The sequence below is a fragment of the Pteropus medius genome, unplaced genomic scaffold (assembly GCF_902729225.1).
Source record: "Pteropus medius unplaced genomic scaffold, Ma_sr-lr_union100, whole genome shotgun sequence".
NCBI lineage: Eukaryota > Metazoa > Chordata > Mammalia > Chiroptera > Pteropodidae > Pteropus > Pteropus medius.
In genome coordinates this window covers 5,681,355-5,695,331 of record NW_024347790.1, presented here as the reverse complement: position 1 = coordinate 5,695,331, position 13,977 = coordinate 5,681,355, and the positions used below count along the sequence as shown (strand labels likewise).

Here is a 13,977-nt window from a genome sequence, read left to right as displayed (position 1 = left end):
CCAATGGGAGACTGATTTAACTCAGCCAATGAAAAGTGACCAAACTTAAAAGTTTCAGTTTCCTCCAATGAAATCCATTTTGCTGGAGAAATATCTGGCTATTTGTTTAAGCTCAACACTCATACAAACTCTGGGAGCCCCTGGGGGCAGGGGGAACAGTATAGAAAGTAAACTAGTTATACAGTGTTTTGGATTAAAAAAAACAACAACAAAAAACAACAACAAAAAAACCACTAAACCAGTACACTGCATTTTTCTTTTCTACCAATTGTACCCCATCATGGAAAGAAAAGTAGAAGTCATGATGACAATCCTTCTTTTGTCACTAAAACATGTCTGCAAATTGTAACTGAATCTGAGTGAGGGAATGAAGTGGCATCAGGTCATGACTAAGATATATTTTTGTTTCCCATCAAGATGATTAACGCCACTATCCTAATTGGAAAGCTCACACTGTGGGCACTTACTTTGGGCCAGAGACTATACTATCAACTATAGGTGCATCAATCACATGCAGAAGGTACCAGATCCCCTTCGCTGAAGAACTTGGCCTGGACATGGGTTAGTCATTTGTCTAAGAACCCACAAATACCAAGAGGCTTAGCCAGAAGGCCAATCCAGACCTAAGTGACTACAGTGCATGGTTGTTGCCACTCTTGTTTGGTTTACACTAATTTTTCTCCTCATCTCATGCCAAAACACTATCCAGCCTCTTTTTAACAAAGAGAAGTTACATATATGGAACAAGGGTGTCCTAAATAAAGGACAAATGCCAAAGGTTAACTAAACGCTCCAAAACCCCGCTTATGCTTCTCCGCATCACTTTCTACTTGACCCAAAGTCATGATCTTGATTCTGCATATCTCACATGTGAGGGATTAGCTACACAGAGCACACACGAGTGCAGAAGAATATTTGGTTTGGAAAGGCTGGTATGCAAACATGCTCAGAAAGAATGTGTTTTTTATTTCCATGACATTTCGACTTTAGGCTTTTCTACGAAAACCTCCAATATGAAGTACGAGAGTAATCTGTCAAAAGATTACAATTTATTTAAAAGTCATTTCATGTAGAAAGCTATGTTTTGTTCTCCTTCAACTGACAACACATGTGGTAGGTGTTTCACTGTGCAAAAGAAAATAATCTCCAAAGCAGAAAATCAAAAATAAAAGGAAATCACAAAATACAAGTTAGTGTGCCAAACCGATAAAAATAAATGAAGGAAGATGAAAATAAACCTTTGAAAAGATATGTTTACTTTCATATTTGTTGAGAGAGATGTGGAACTTGTCAGAAGAGCCACCCTGATAATTCCAGTTGGCTGACTGCATGGCACAGGAAGGCAGGAAAGCAAGAGAAATTTAAGATCAGGAAGGATGCATATATGCCAAGAAAAAAGAAAATGGAAGGAGTGGAAGACAGACAAGAGAAGAGAAGTTAAATGAAAAGAGAGACCCTTTGGAAGAACCCTGAAAAGAAAGAAATCAGAAGTAAGAATAACACCAGCAACTGAGCTGGTATATGTTACTTGGTCTTTTCACTGAAATAGCAAAAACTATGTCGCCAAGACACAGTGAAGCAGAAAGGGATGTTGACCTGAGACCCACTGGGACTGGCTGCTTATCTGAACGGTATGTAATGAACAGTATAAAAAATCTATTTGCAAAGCCATGCGAGTTCTTCAGGCAGGAAGTTTTTATTAGACTCCATTATTTAACTTAAATGTGCACACAGGCACCAAAATTTCCCAAACTAGAAGGTATTTCCTGTTTTGAAATTTAACCAAATTCAGTCCCAAGCCTGTCATCCCTGATTTATTTATGTGAGTGTGTGGGTCTTCATCAAGGTTCATTCACTGAAACAGGAAGTTTGCAGAAAAGCCTTTTCCTGCATGGCAAGAAAAGAGAGTGCTACGGACCATCTTCCTTGTCCTCTTGCCAAACTGTATGACCCTCCCGTGGGGTGGGCAGTGACATAGTTTGATAAGCAGGCTGGTGAAACTCAATTTGGACCTCTGCAGAGGGTAAAGGCCTGAAAATACAGCTTCCCCCTCCCCACTCAAAATCTATCAAATATATACAAGGCCAAACCTAGAGGATACTGATGGTCACTAATGCCAAAAAGGGATTCTTCTCCTTTCAAAAAAAAAAAATATATATATATATATACATTGCTGTAGGGTTCCTCATTGAGTGAGCCCACCTGGGGCATTTAGGATACACGTACCTATTAAATTATATATTGATTGTGAATTGTTGAACATGGTATGCCTGTAAAATAACTATTTGGCTGAAGCTTAAGGACAGCCATTAAAACCAGCTTGGCTCACGGCCTGGGCCTACGGCCAGTCAGGGACTGTCTGCAGCATTCAGAGATGCGGGTGGACGGGAGGGAGGGTGGATGCTGAAAAGGAGCAGAACATGCCAGGCTGGCTCAACCTCACGGCCTCAGATGAGCCCCGGGTTCAGCTCGCAGGGGACCTGCATAACCGAAACCTCTGCTCTTGCACAGTCAACACAAACCAGGGCATCGGGGCCGCACACGCTTTCCTTCCCACGGTTTCCCCACCACAAGCAGAAGACCACACTTGCCGCTACATTCCCCACCTCTCTGCAAACACAAGGAACGCTACTTCTTTTTCTTTGGAAGACACCTCTGTTTTCTCTTGTTTAGCAATCTTTCCAAATGTAGCTGATACTTTTTATAAAATCAGTGTACACTTCTGCTCATTACAGAGTATTTCTTTTTTTTTCTTACTGTGTATTTGGAACAGGTCCAGTACGCATGAAATAAAAAAAATTCTGAGTACAAATATCAGCTTCATTGCATTTCATTGATAAGAGTCAACATATCCTCTAAGTTGGCAAATATTTCCCTTGACAACTATGAATTATGATAAGATCACGGAGCTAAAAACCTTATTAGTGGTTTGCAGAGAGCTCGAGTGGAAAAAACCTCCAGCTGTGTATTTTTTTTTTAAAAGAAAGGTTCTATCCTTCTATAAATTAGTAAATGTTAGCTCCAGAAGTTCTATTTCCAACTGAGATATCCATCTCATCCCCATTTAGAAAAACTTATTTCAATCAGCTTCTTAATGCAATCATCTCCCAAATGGAATTTTAGAATTTGGGCCCAAAAAGAAGATACTTAGTACCTCATATATTTAAATGGTATTAAGGGAATTTGGAGAAGTTCCCTTAAAAACCGAAAAAAAAACAAGAAAAAAACAAAGAAAAAAGGAAAAAGATATGCTGGGAAAGAAGTCCTGAGGGGGAGGGGAAGGAATAAATGAGACTGTGCTCTTTTACGAGTGCGACCAGACGCCGAAGGACCCACCCTCCAGGGTAAAGGAGAAAGTTTCCTTCTAGATTCTCCGAGCAGACAGCTACCCAGCTGCTAAAAACGTTCTATCTATAAACCGATTTTCAGCAACGAAGTCTGAATAAGCCCAGAGTAGGAATGAGTCTGGGGGACACTAACAAAACATTGCAAAGGAAATGAGTCTCTTTTCCCTTTTCGCGGGACCTGTAACCAACAGGCAGTTTCTGGTACCAGTGGTTATACTGCAGAGTGCCAGCTGGACGAGCAAATTTGTCTTTTTTTTAAAATTCCTAACCTGTAGCTTTGTGCAAGCCATTGCTTGTACTGTGATTCTGCCCAAGAGAGGAAAACTGTTCTCAATTCTCTATGTGTATACAAACAGCCTCAAAGTTAGAGGAAAATAAATTTAGGACAACTTAAGAACAGGTCTTTTTTAAACATTATGGATAAATTGTCAATCAATTGTTAACAGGTGAGAACAAATTTCCACAAGGAAATACAGATTCCTTTGATTGTCTACTTAACCTTTCACGTGGCTGAAACAAAATCAAGTTCATCTGCATACAGAAGGCAATTCTAGAACCAGTAAAAACTTAGGCTGCATCTCCAAGACAGAAACCTGAGAACTGGGTATAAAGCAAGGGCATGAGTCCCCTGGAAGAAACCATCACTCTTTACAGAATGGGTACTTGATTAAAGGATAAAAAGCCTTTATCTCCCCCTTTGGCCACCAAAGACGGCTCACTCGAGGATGGGAGGGAGGCCAAGGGTCCTCCGTAAAATAAAACCCACCAAACCCCAGACTGCTGTCCTTTCTCCCTGTTGAAGCAAGATCAGCTGAACCAAGCCCCACCCAAGGGTGGCCTGGAGCTCTGACACATTTCGTCGTAAGACAGTCTCCCAAGAGTCCCCAGACTGTTAATGGGATATGAGTGCTCTTTGTTTTCTTCTGATTTCTTATCTTTTTATAAATCTTGTAATAAACATAGATTGCACCATTAAAAAGCTATTTCTTTAAAAGACTCAATTATATTAAGGTACATTAAGCAGATTCTCTACTATTATAAATTTTGTCTCTTTACCTAAATTTCCCTTTATTCTTACTTCATAAGAAAAATGTCATCTCATCCTTCAAAAGCCAAGTGAAATACCAGCTTCTTCGGGAAGCCTTCCCTGCTCTCCAGGCAGCACCACCCCTGCCTCCCCCTCCACCGTGCTCCCAATGCACCTGCCATGTTCTACTGCAGTTTGGTGTTAGTTTCTCAAGATGAGGTTTCTCTTTTCTTTAATCTTTTTTATTCTTAGAATTCTAGCAAAGCTCCTGGAATGTGTTAAGCTCTCAAAACAAAACGAACGACTACTGAGTGAATAAATGAATAAATGAGTGAGTGAATGAATGCACAAGAGTTAGTGAATTTTGTCAGGAACATCAGCCTCGTGGGAAATTGGAGAAAAGCTGGATAAGGGCAGAGGGAAGAAAAGCTGACGTAGCTGGGGCTCGAGCAGCAGAGGTGAAGACGAATGAAGGGATGGAAAGAGGTAAGGTGACAATCAGCCAACCTGCAGTGAACTTCTCCAGTCTATCTTAATAGATGATGCAGCGATCAAAATGTCAAGGGCTCTCATTAGTGTTGAAACAGCTTCATATAATCACCCCGTCTCACCGACGTGCCTCAGGACGTGTCTCATTTCCGTAAGCGCGGACAACCCCACACTCCACATGCTCCCCTGTCATGCTGGGAACGGGGAAGGACGTCACTGCTGATGCCTCCCTCGCTATGACGACAACAGGAAACATGAGAAGAAACTCTGCCTTTGTTTGTTTTGCCCCCACCAGCTCAGATTCTTGAGAAAGCGGTTTGATCATGCCTTCCAGTAACTGCCTGTTACATCTCCCAGCCCAGGTAAGCACGGGGCAGCCCTCCGGTAGTTTCCACCTGCTGGGGCCACTCTCAAGCACACAGTCCTTCTCCTCAACAACTTTAGGCAGCTTTCCCACAATATAAAACCTGCTCCTGGGCTGTTTACTCTTTTCAAGGTAAATATACAGTTAAGAAGGCAATTATATCCATTAATTATTGTTTTCATATGCGGGCACCTATTCACTGCAGAACTGTAACACCCATAAAACCAAGCTGAGATGGGGACACTGTCCATTCAAATAAGGACCTAACCTCACCTGGATCCCTGGCTGAGCATAAATAAAAATCATTCTTTTTCTTGCTTTTATTTTCCCTACCTTGGGATTGGTACAAAGTCACAGATAAATAATCTGTGGAGACTGTTGTGTGGGTAACTGGCAATTTTATTTCCCCTGAATTCACTTCTGGTATAAATTTGCCTCGCAAACTTATATTATGTCACCTCTTTTACTTCCCAAAATGTCTATTTTTACTCACGTTTTCCCTATACTGAAAAATAATGGAAAATACCAACTTTACCTCCCCGATGTCATGGAAAGCCCCCACGTGGATGCGTTAAGTGACTGTACGTGGCAACTCTATGCCCGGCAGACAGGTAGCATGAGCGGACTGTTTAGCTGATAAACTCCAGCACTAAACAGGTCACTGACAATGCGCGGGCTGTGTGCTTTCCCATCCCACTGCGTGGAAAACGGCAGGCAACTCCAGCTCAACGGATGTTATTGCTCACCTAAGGGCGGTCCTCCAGAGACCGAAAAAGGCCCGTTTCAGAGTGGGCAGACATGCTGAGCAAAAAGTCGGACTTCAACCACTGCCCCCCACCGCAGACTCTCACTCCAAGTGGGGAAACGTCTGTGCAGAGTGCAGGCTATTTTGGTAAAACAGAATTCTGTATAAATCTCCATGATTAAATACTCAGATATTGCCTTTACTTTCAAGTATGATGACGCACATGCCATTTGCTTAAAAACATCAACAACGACAACGACAAAAGAGACCAGAGCCAATACAGGCCTTTCTCTCATCGAATGCATCAAAATGAATAATCACGTACAGCAACTTCCTCACTATTTTGCAAGTCTAATGCTATGGCCATCAAGTGGCCCACGCCGGGACAGAACTGTTTGAGAGCTGCGTGTGCCACCAGGTCACGGATCCACTGGTGTGCAAGGTGACTTCGGTGCTCCGCACCTTCAACTTCCTCATGGTTCCAGCTGAGCTGCGATAAGTCTGACAGACTTGCCTGCGGGACCTGGGTGACCCTTCTCTGGCGCTCTGATGTTAAACACAGCTCACCGGTGGCACGACTGGAAGTTAAGTGAGTTGACCGTGCTGTCTGTTGCAGGCCCGCACATTTATATTCCACGCAGTCGCAGTGTGTGGACCTTTAACTCTGCCCTGATTTTGAATCCATTTCCTGTCAACCTCCCAAAAAGCACGGAGAGGTAATAGATAAGAAATACAACTTCATTGTCATATGAAACAAGCCATTGTGGTATCTCGATAGAAGGTCATAAAATGGGCAGTAGGAAATCATATCTGCCACCTGGAAAATGCAGTACATTTTGCTAGCACTAATTCTTCATACCTGCATAGCGAGTGAACTCACAGGCCACCACTATCTATGCTATAAAGGTAGAAATTGAACAGTCAAGAAGTTAAATGTCTTTACCGAAATCTCTTCCTCGGTAGAGAAGAAGAAACATGGGCGTGAATTTCTGTCACCTCCCCTAAATGATTTCCATACGCTGTTAAAGGTTAAACACAGGTCCTGCGACTAAAAGCTTGTTTTTGAAAAAAAAGTTCTGTTTTGGAACCACACGAATCACTTTGCTACCCTGAGAGATCATTTTCCATTTTTGTTTCAATGTTTGTTGGCCAATAATCGATAAGGACATTATTGGTCAATATTTTATAACCTTGCTAAGGCAGCAGTACCTTCCACTTCTCGGTAACATAATTGTTAGCCTGTATGTGAAATTTGAGGAAAATAGAAAAATTCTGTCATTGATAATCAACAATAGTGGGGATCAGCTGAAGATTATCAACTTTATACAAAAACGGCACAGCACTCACATCGTGGTTTTTGCAAGGAAAACAATACAACCAACCTTTTCAAGTGGATGCAAAGGAAAGGCTTGTTCAATCATTCTTTACCCTCACGTTCTATTGACTGTTATGAATTATTTTTAAGTTATCTTTATGTGCCTCAGTGTAACACTTTGGTAAAATGCTTTTTTACCCATATCGAATGAAAATTATTCAGTTTAATAAATAAGTATGACGATGCTGAGCCCTTAATATCATTATATCAACACAGAGATTATACAAATCCTTTAATCTGACTTTTATGGAACCCTTCTATTGTGTTGAATATAAATGTATTTATATTTTGTTAAACTGATTTGGACAGACATGTTCTAATTAGCCGAGACTTTTCTGACCTTATACCTAAGAGAAATTTCAATTGTTATGTGACATTTGGGGGTGGATTGTCAGTGAAATAAATCTGTTCACATAATCCATGAAACCTCATTCTTTATAAATAAAGCTAGTACATACTTTCTTCTCAATGCTGGCAATTTGCAACTTCCTGCTCTAAAGAAATAAAGCACTGAACTGATTATAAAATGACTCAAAAGATTTCTCAAATATAAGCAACCTTGGCCAAATCACATTTGGATGAGTTGAGAATAAAAATCAACAACAAAAATATGTATGTATATATAGTGATCAGATTTCCTTGGAATATCCAACAGTCTCAAAACTAAGCGGTAAAGAGAGTTTTGTATTTGAGAGGCTTAAGGGTTTGAACAACAGTTCAGTTATTTTTTCAAACCTCAAAAATGTTTGGTACCACGTCTGTTAATAAGGAAATAGTTCGATGAGTCAGTGTCTGAACTTTCATTGCCTTGAAGCCGGTCCAAAATGGGATTTCTGGCACTTCAGACCAACTTTACGAGCTTTAAAAACATGTCTTAGTTTTAGAATCGCCAAGCTCTATTTTGCCATTCAAATCACTAAGCTAAGTTCCATACATGCTCTCTGAAATGTCAATTGCTCCATCCCTCTTCTTAAGCAAGGCGCAGCCCACACAATTAATCCATAAGGTAAATGCGTAAGACCCATTCAAAGTGAGGACAAACTCCTCAGTCCAAATAATGACTTGTAGAAAGGGCTGTCTCACTACCAGCAGCAGCTCTCTCCTCCCAACCCCAGGATCAAAGCTTGACAAAACATCGAGTAAACAGTTACTCCTGATGGGTATCTAATGACCTCTCCATTCCAACACACACATATAACAGCCCCGTAAAGGGCAAGTTATGATAAGTTTAAACCACACTGGTAAACTATCCCTCAATTCACGGTGGGTGGGCAGAGGTGCAGGTCCAGCCCCAGGGCCTCTGCTAGCCTGGAGAGTGCCTTCATGTAAATTGGAATCAGGTGTCCTCTGGGTGGGGCAGCTGTCCTGGCCCCCGGGCACTGCACTTGGCCTGGGCTCGGCCTGGGCTTGGCAGGACTGCGGAATGCAGGCTGGGATTCAGCCCCTCACCTCCCTTGGCCAGGGCCTCTGTGCAGAGCGCAGACCACACAGCTGCTATGCGGCAGCCCTATCTAGCCCTGTCGACCCCATTAAGCTAGAGCCACAGCCTTAAAAAAGAGAGGAAAATAATAAGCATAATGGAGACCTCGGCGGGGAAAAAATGAAGCTAAAATCAACACGTTACACTTTTTCTTGGGTTACATACGATGCATGGCCTAAGTCAGTTAACCATTTCAGAATATACACTCTACAAAAGCAACATGTCTTCTTGGAAGACTCTCCAAATCTCCAAATCAGTGTCATAGCGATCCAGAAGATTCAGGATTTAGTTATGAGGATGGTCAGAGATGAAACTGGCTCTCTGAAACATCTACAAAAAGGTAATACTCTATTCTTGAATCACTGTCTCTTCCTGATGTAGTGTTAGTCTATTTTCTTAATTTTTACTCATGAAGGTTAAGATGATTTTGTAAAAGGCTGTACCACAAATTATATTTTTTAAATTATGCAACCAAAATGTTGTTTTTTAAAAAATCATACAAATTGAAGTTAGTTGAGTAGAATGCTCACTTAAACAGAATAAAAATGAATAGAATATAGCCAGTCATCTTGAACCATTAAACCTCATAATGCCGGGAACCAGAAGAAATCTCAGAGGTCGGGAGACAAAACTCGAATGCCCATAGGGGCTTAACAAACACCATCAACAAGTGGAGATGCCACGTGCAACGAAACAAAGATACAGGCATGATGACGAACGACCCCAGGTACTGGGACTCAGTTCTGGGGATCAGTGAGGAGTGAAGGGAACAGGAGGTTCCTGTCCCATCTGTTACAGACTGAATGTGTGTGTCCACCCCTCCCCAAATTCATATGCTGAAACCCTAATCCCAGTGTGATGGTGTCTGGCAGTGGGGCCTCTGGGAAGTAATTAAGTCATGAGGGTGGAGGCCTCATGACGGGATTAGTGCCCTTATGAGAAGAGACCAGAGAGCTGCTTAGTTCTTTTTGCATTAATTGGGGGCACAAGGAGACAGCCATCTATGAACCAGAGCGTAGGCCCCCACCAGCACCTTGATCTTGGAGTTCCTGGCTTCCAGAACTGTGAGAAATAAATGCTCATCGATTGGGCAACCAGTTTATGGTATTTTCTTTACAGCAGCCTGAACAGACTAAGGCGACATCTAAAATTGGTTTAATGGTAGCAACAATCAGCTCTGGTCACTTACTGCTATGTGGGAAAGTCATTGCTGTAAAAGCATTTAGGTGTTTGTTTGGGGGCGGGTAAAAGCGGCAATTTGTTTTCTCCATTTGTTCCATTGTTGTTCCTAAATCAACTTTCTGGAACTGCGCAATAAAATGCATCTCTGACTTTTAAAACAGAGCCTCTCAAATACTAGAAGGTAGTTAGCATGTCTTTGTGTTCTCTTTTCTTTTCCAGACTAAATTGCTACTTTTAACAACCCACCAATCATGGTCGCCACTGCCCTAGTCACCCATCTCAATCTGTTCACGTCGATATTAAAATGTGGAGTCCAGAACGGACTACCAGATCCGGTGTGAACACGCAATAATCAAAGTGCAAGTTTTAGTGACAAAAGGCAGAAGAGAAAGGCTAAATAAATCTGGCCTTATGGGCCCAAATCACCGCCATCGACTATAGGTATGTTTTAAAAAACAACACATGTAAAAAACCAACCACCTCCATAAGAAACTGCAGTGAATACAATATATATGGCTTCTTTTTCTGAATTCTTTTGTTTCTTGTTTTCTTAATTGGGTAGATTATGTATCAGCTCAATTTGTTAATTGCTTTTCTTAAAACAATTATCTATTAATTATAGTCACTGTTATTAGCTATCTCCGATTCTTTCAAGGCCTGCAGATGTTTTTACAGCTTAGAATATTCTCTGCCAGCAAGCTGCATTCCTTGTAGCAAGCTCCTACATGCAAGATAATGTCCTTTTTTATAAAAAGGTTTTTGGTGCAAATAAAAATGAGCAGGACCCTGTAAAGGCACATGCAATAGCAGTTAAAGCTGAAGTATCTATAAGATGGATTTTTTGGATACTCATTCAAGAGCATCACACTTTGCATTTGCTTTATAATAATGGCTTATTGATCTACCCAAACTAAGCAACATTTGATTCTGTATTAGTATTGATAACACCAGAAAAATCACAAAAATGGAATGAGTTTTAAATTGATCTATCCTACTTACCACCTTAATTTTATGACCAGAATTTTTTTTTTTTTAAATAAAGAATTTCAATCCCAGAATTTTTAGGTGAGTCACCCATAATGGTGCTGACAGACAGGAATTGTAACACAGTCCTTCCGCTCCGAGCCCTAGCGACTTCCCACTAAACACCACTTGTAGCAGCTGCAACAGTTAATAGTGAATTAAAAAAATATAAGCTCTCTGAGGAGGAACTGTAATTAGTAAAGGTACTATAAGAAGCATATCAGCACCAATAAAAAAATCTTCCAATTAACCTTAAACCAAGGACAAAGCTTCTGATACCTATCGATAGAGTATTTAAGGGGAGGCAATATTCTCCAGCTATAAAGAGGTAAAATTTCACTGCTTTTTACCTTTTCTAATTTTTACTTTTTTTTGGATAAGAATCTTGCATATTTCATTGATTAAAAAGTAGTGTTCAAACAACACTCTATCAGGAATAATTAGAAACCATTTACAGTGAGAACCTCTATGTACCTTTCTCTATAATTTATAGCCACAAAGCAATAAATACCCTATATTTACACAGGTATTAAGTTTATATGATTGCCACTGCCCTTCACACAGTCTGTGCTAATACATCACATGTGTTCAGTAACTGTCCAGATTGTTTCCTGTGAGAAACACCCGAGGGACTCAGATACAGTAATGCACATTTACACCTGAGTTAATGCTTCTATGTCCTACAACTCCACTTGTACCCCCTACACGACACGATAACTACTTAACCATTTAGAAATTCTTGGCAATCTCATATCCCGCTGAAAGGGAAGTCATCCTTACAGATGCCTTTTAAGAAAGCTATATTTGCTATCTGAGTAAGAAAAGTGTATTATGCTCAATTCACTCCATTGTTATAATATCCTCCAGGAGTGTTGATATTATAGTACAGAAAAACAATACCTATGTTAATTTATTACTTTTCTTCAGTATGCTCTTTCCCATAATTTTCAACTCTCCCAACCCCTATTCGGGCCAAGGCGAACTTCTATTTTTGTTGTTTTTAAACATGTATTAACTCAAAGTTTCCTTTAATTAAAAAATAGCTGCATCAATTTGCTCGGCTTGTGTTTAATATACTTGACATTGGAAAATACCAGTATGCACAAGATTCTCCAGGCCCAGCTACGTTTCTCGTCGTTTTCACGGCCTTCCTTTCGTACACTTTCTGACTACGGAGACTGTAGGGGCCTTGGACTCTACCTACTGAGTTTCTCATCACTTAGGTTTATCAGATCCCCCACCTCCTTTGCAAAGCTTTTTCGACTCCTGCAGCCCAGGTTAATCACGGTCCATTCGAAGAGACCAGGGTGGGACTTCCTGGCTCTGCCAAGAACCAGCTGTATGTTTCAAACCACAGCTCTCCAGATCTCTCATAGCCTAATCTCCTCTCTTATAAAATGAAGGGCTGATGAAAGTGGCCTTGCCTAGTGCAGCACACCTAAACTCACGGTTTGACCTGCTTGACATTTCTGGCAAGAAGATAGTACCTATGTAGCTGCCATACACAAATTAACCAGTGGCTGAAAGGGAGTGTGAGAACATAGATGGAAATGCAAAAGGGCTGTCTGGCGATGGGGCACATGCAAAGAAAAAAAGGAAATATTTCACGAGTTCATTCAAGGCCAATGAGAAGTACAGTGTGGCCAACTCTGCGCCATCCACCAGCAGAGTGTGTGCTGTGAACTTCGCATGCCAGGCTCACTGCTTTAATTTGAGGGAAAAACTGATCGGGATTGTATGTTTTCTTTGTTATCCAGTTTTCTAGTTTATGAGCTATTCAGAGGAAGTAGAAGCAGAATACGAGCATTTAACTTATTTTATTGTAATGCACTCAGATGAGTAGGTTTTAAAGACCCATTAAAAAGTTTACTCAGCTGTTGACACAGATCAGGGCCTTTGGAGAATTAAAGGTCTCTAAGAGACTCGAATTGTCTGAATCCCTTTCTTCCTGATACGACAGAACACAAACAGCTTCGACTTAAAAGGACAGTTATTGAAATTCAGACAGAACGTGCATTTAACAACTAGAAACAGCCTTTGGGTTTCATTGCTAAAGGCATCAGGACTTAACCAAATCAGACATTTCGTAGAACTGCAGAACGATTTGGAAGGATTCATGTCAAAAATTCAAAGGGGATTCATAAAATTTGATGAGTATGAAGCGTGATTTAAGTTTCTGCAATATTTCTCAGGATCAACCTCAGGATGGATCTGCAGCATCATGTAGATACATTTTAGTTTATATGGTCAGGCAGAGCTACTGCCCACCAAGAACATAAAATATCTCTAATTTTGTGACAGCGGCACGTGAACCCCAGTTCCATGCTGCTTCTGTGGTCAGCTCAGGTCAGCTGGCTCTGGGAAAATGCTCTTTCTCCCACAAGGCACTGCTGGAACCAAAGCCCTGTGCTACTCTAAATAACACAAAGCAGGAATCAGAATTAAGTCAAGCCCCGACCGAACAAACTCTGCAATTTTTTGAGAACGGTTGAGACATTTTAAAGACCAATCTTCTAACTTAGCTGATGAGAATCAGTCCACAGCCACTCTAGCAGGTGAACCTTTTATAAAAAAGAAAAGATCTTCAGGCTAATTTGGCAATATTTTTATTATCACTAAATATCTCTGTTTTTGAATGCTGGAAAGGCTATATTTAACCACTGCTGCTAGAAAAATTTTTTGTGTTCTGCACACGTGTAGAATTTTGCTCTTGCGCTTCGCTGCTAGAAAATCAGGACGTGATTGTTAAACTATAAAACATATTATGACTATAACTCCCCTTTTGAACATCAAACGTATGCCAGGTACTTCACGTATCTGTTTCTAATACGCTGATCTTTGAGGGTAAGTTTAAGTTCACTGCAGCTCTACTTCTATCATGTCGCTCTGAGATTTGTCTCTGATCCTCAATTTCCAAGTCTATTAAATGGAGGTAATGATAGTCA

General features: G+C 40.8%; 1 protein-coding gene across 1 annotated transcript in view; it reads right to left on the bottom strand.

Moving 5' to 3' along the window:
* PLXDC2 (plexin domain containing 2) overlaps positions 1-13,977 on the bottom strand; it is a 373,661-nt gene that overhangs the window by 286,115 nt on the left and 73,569 nt on the right. The window lies entirely within an intron of this gene.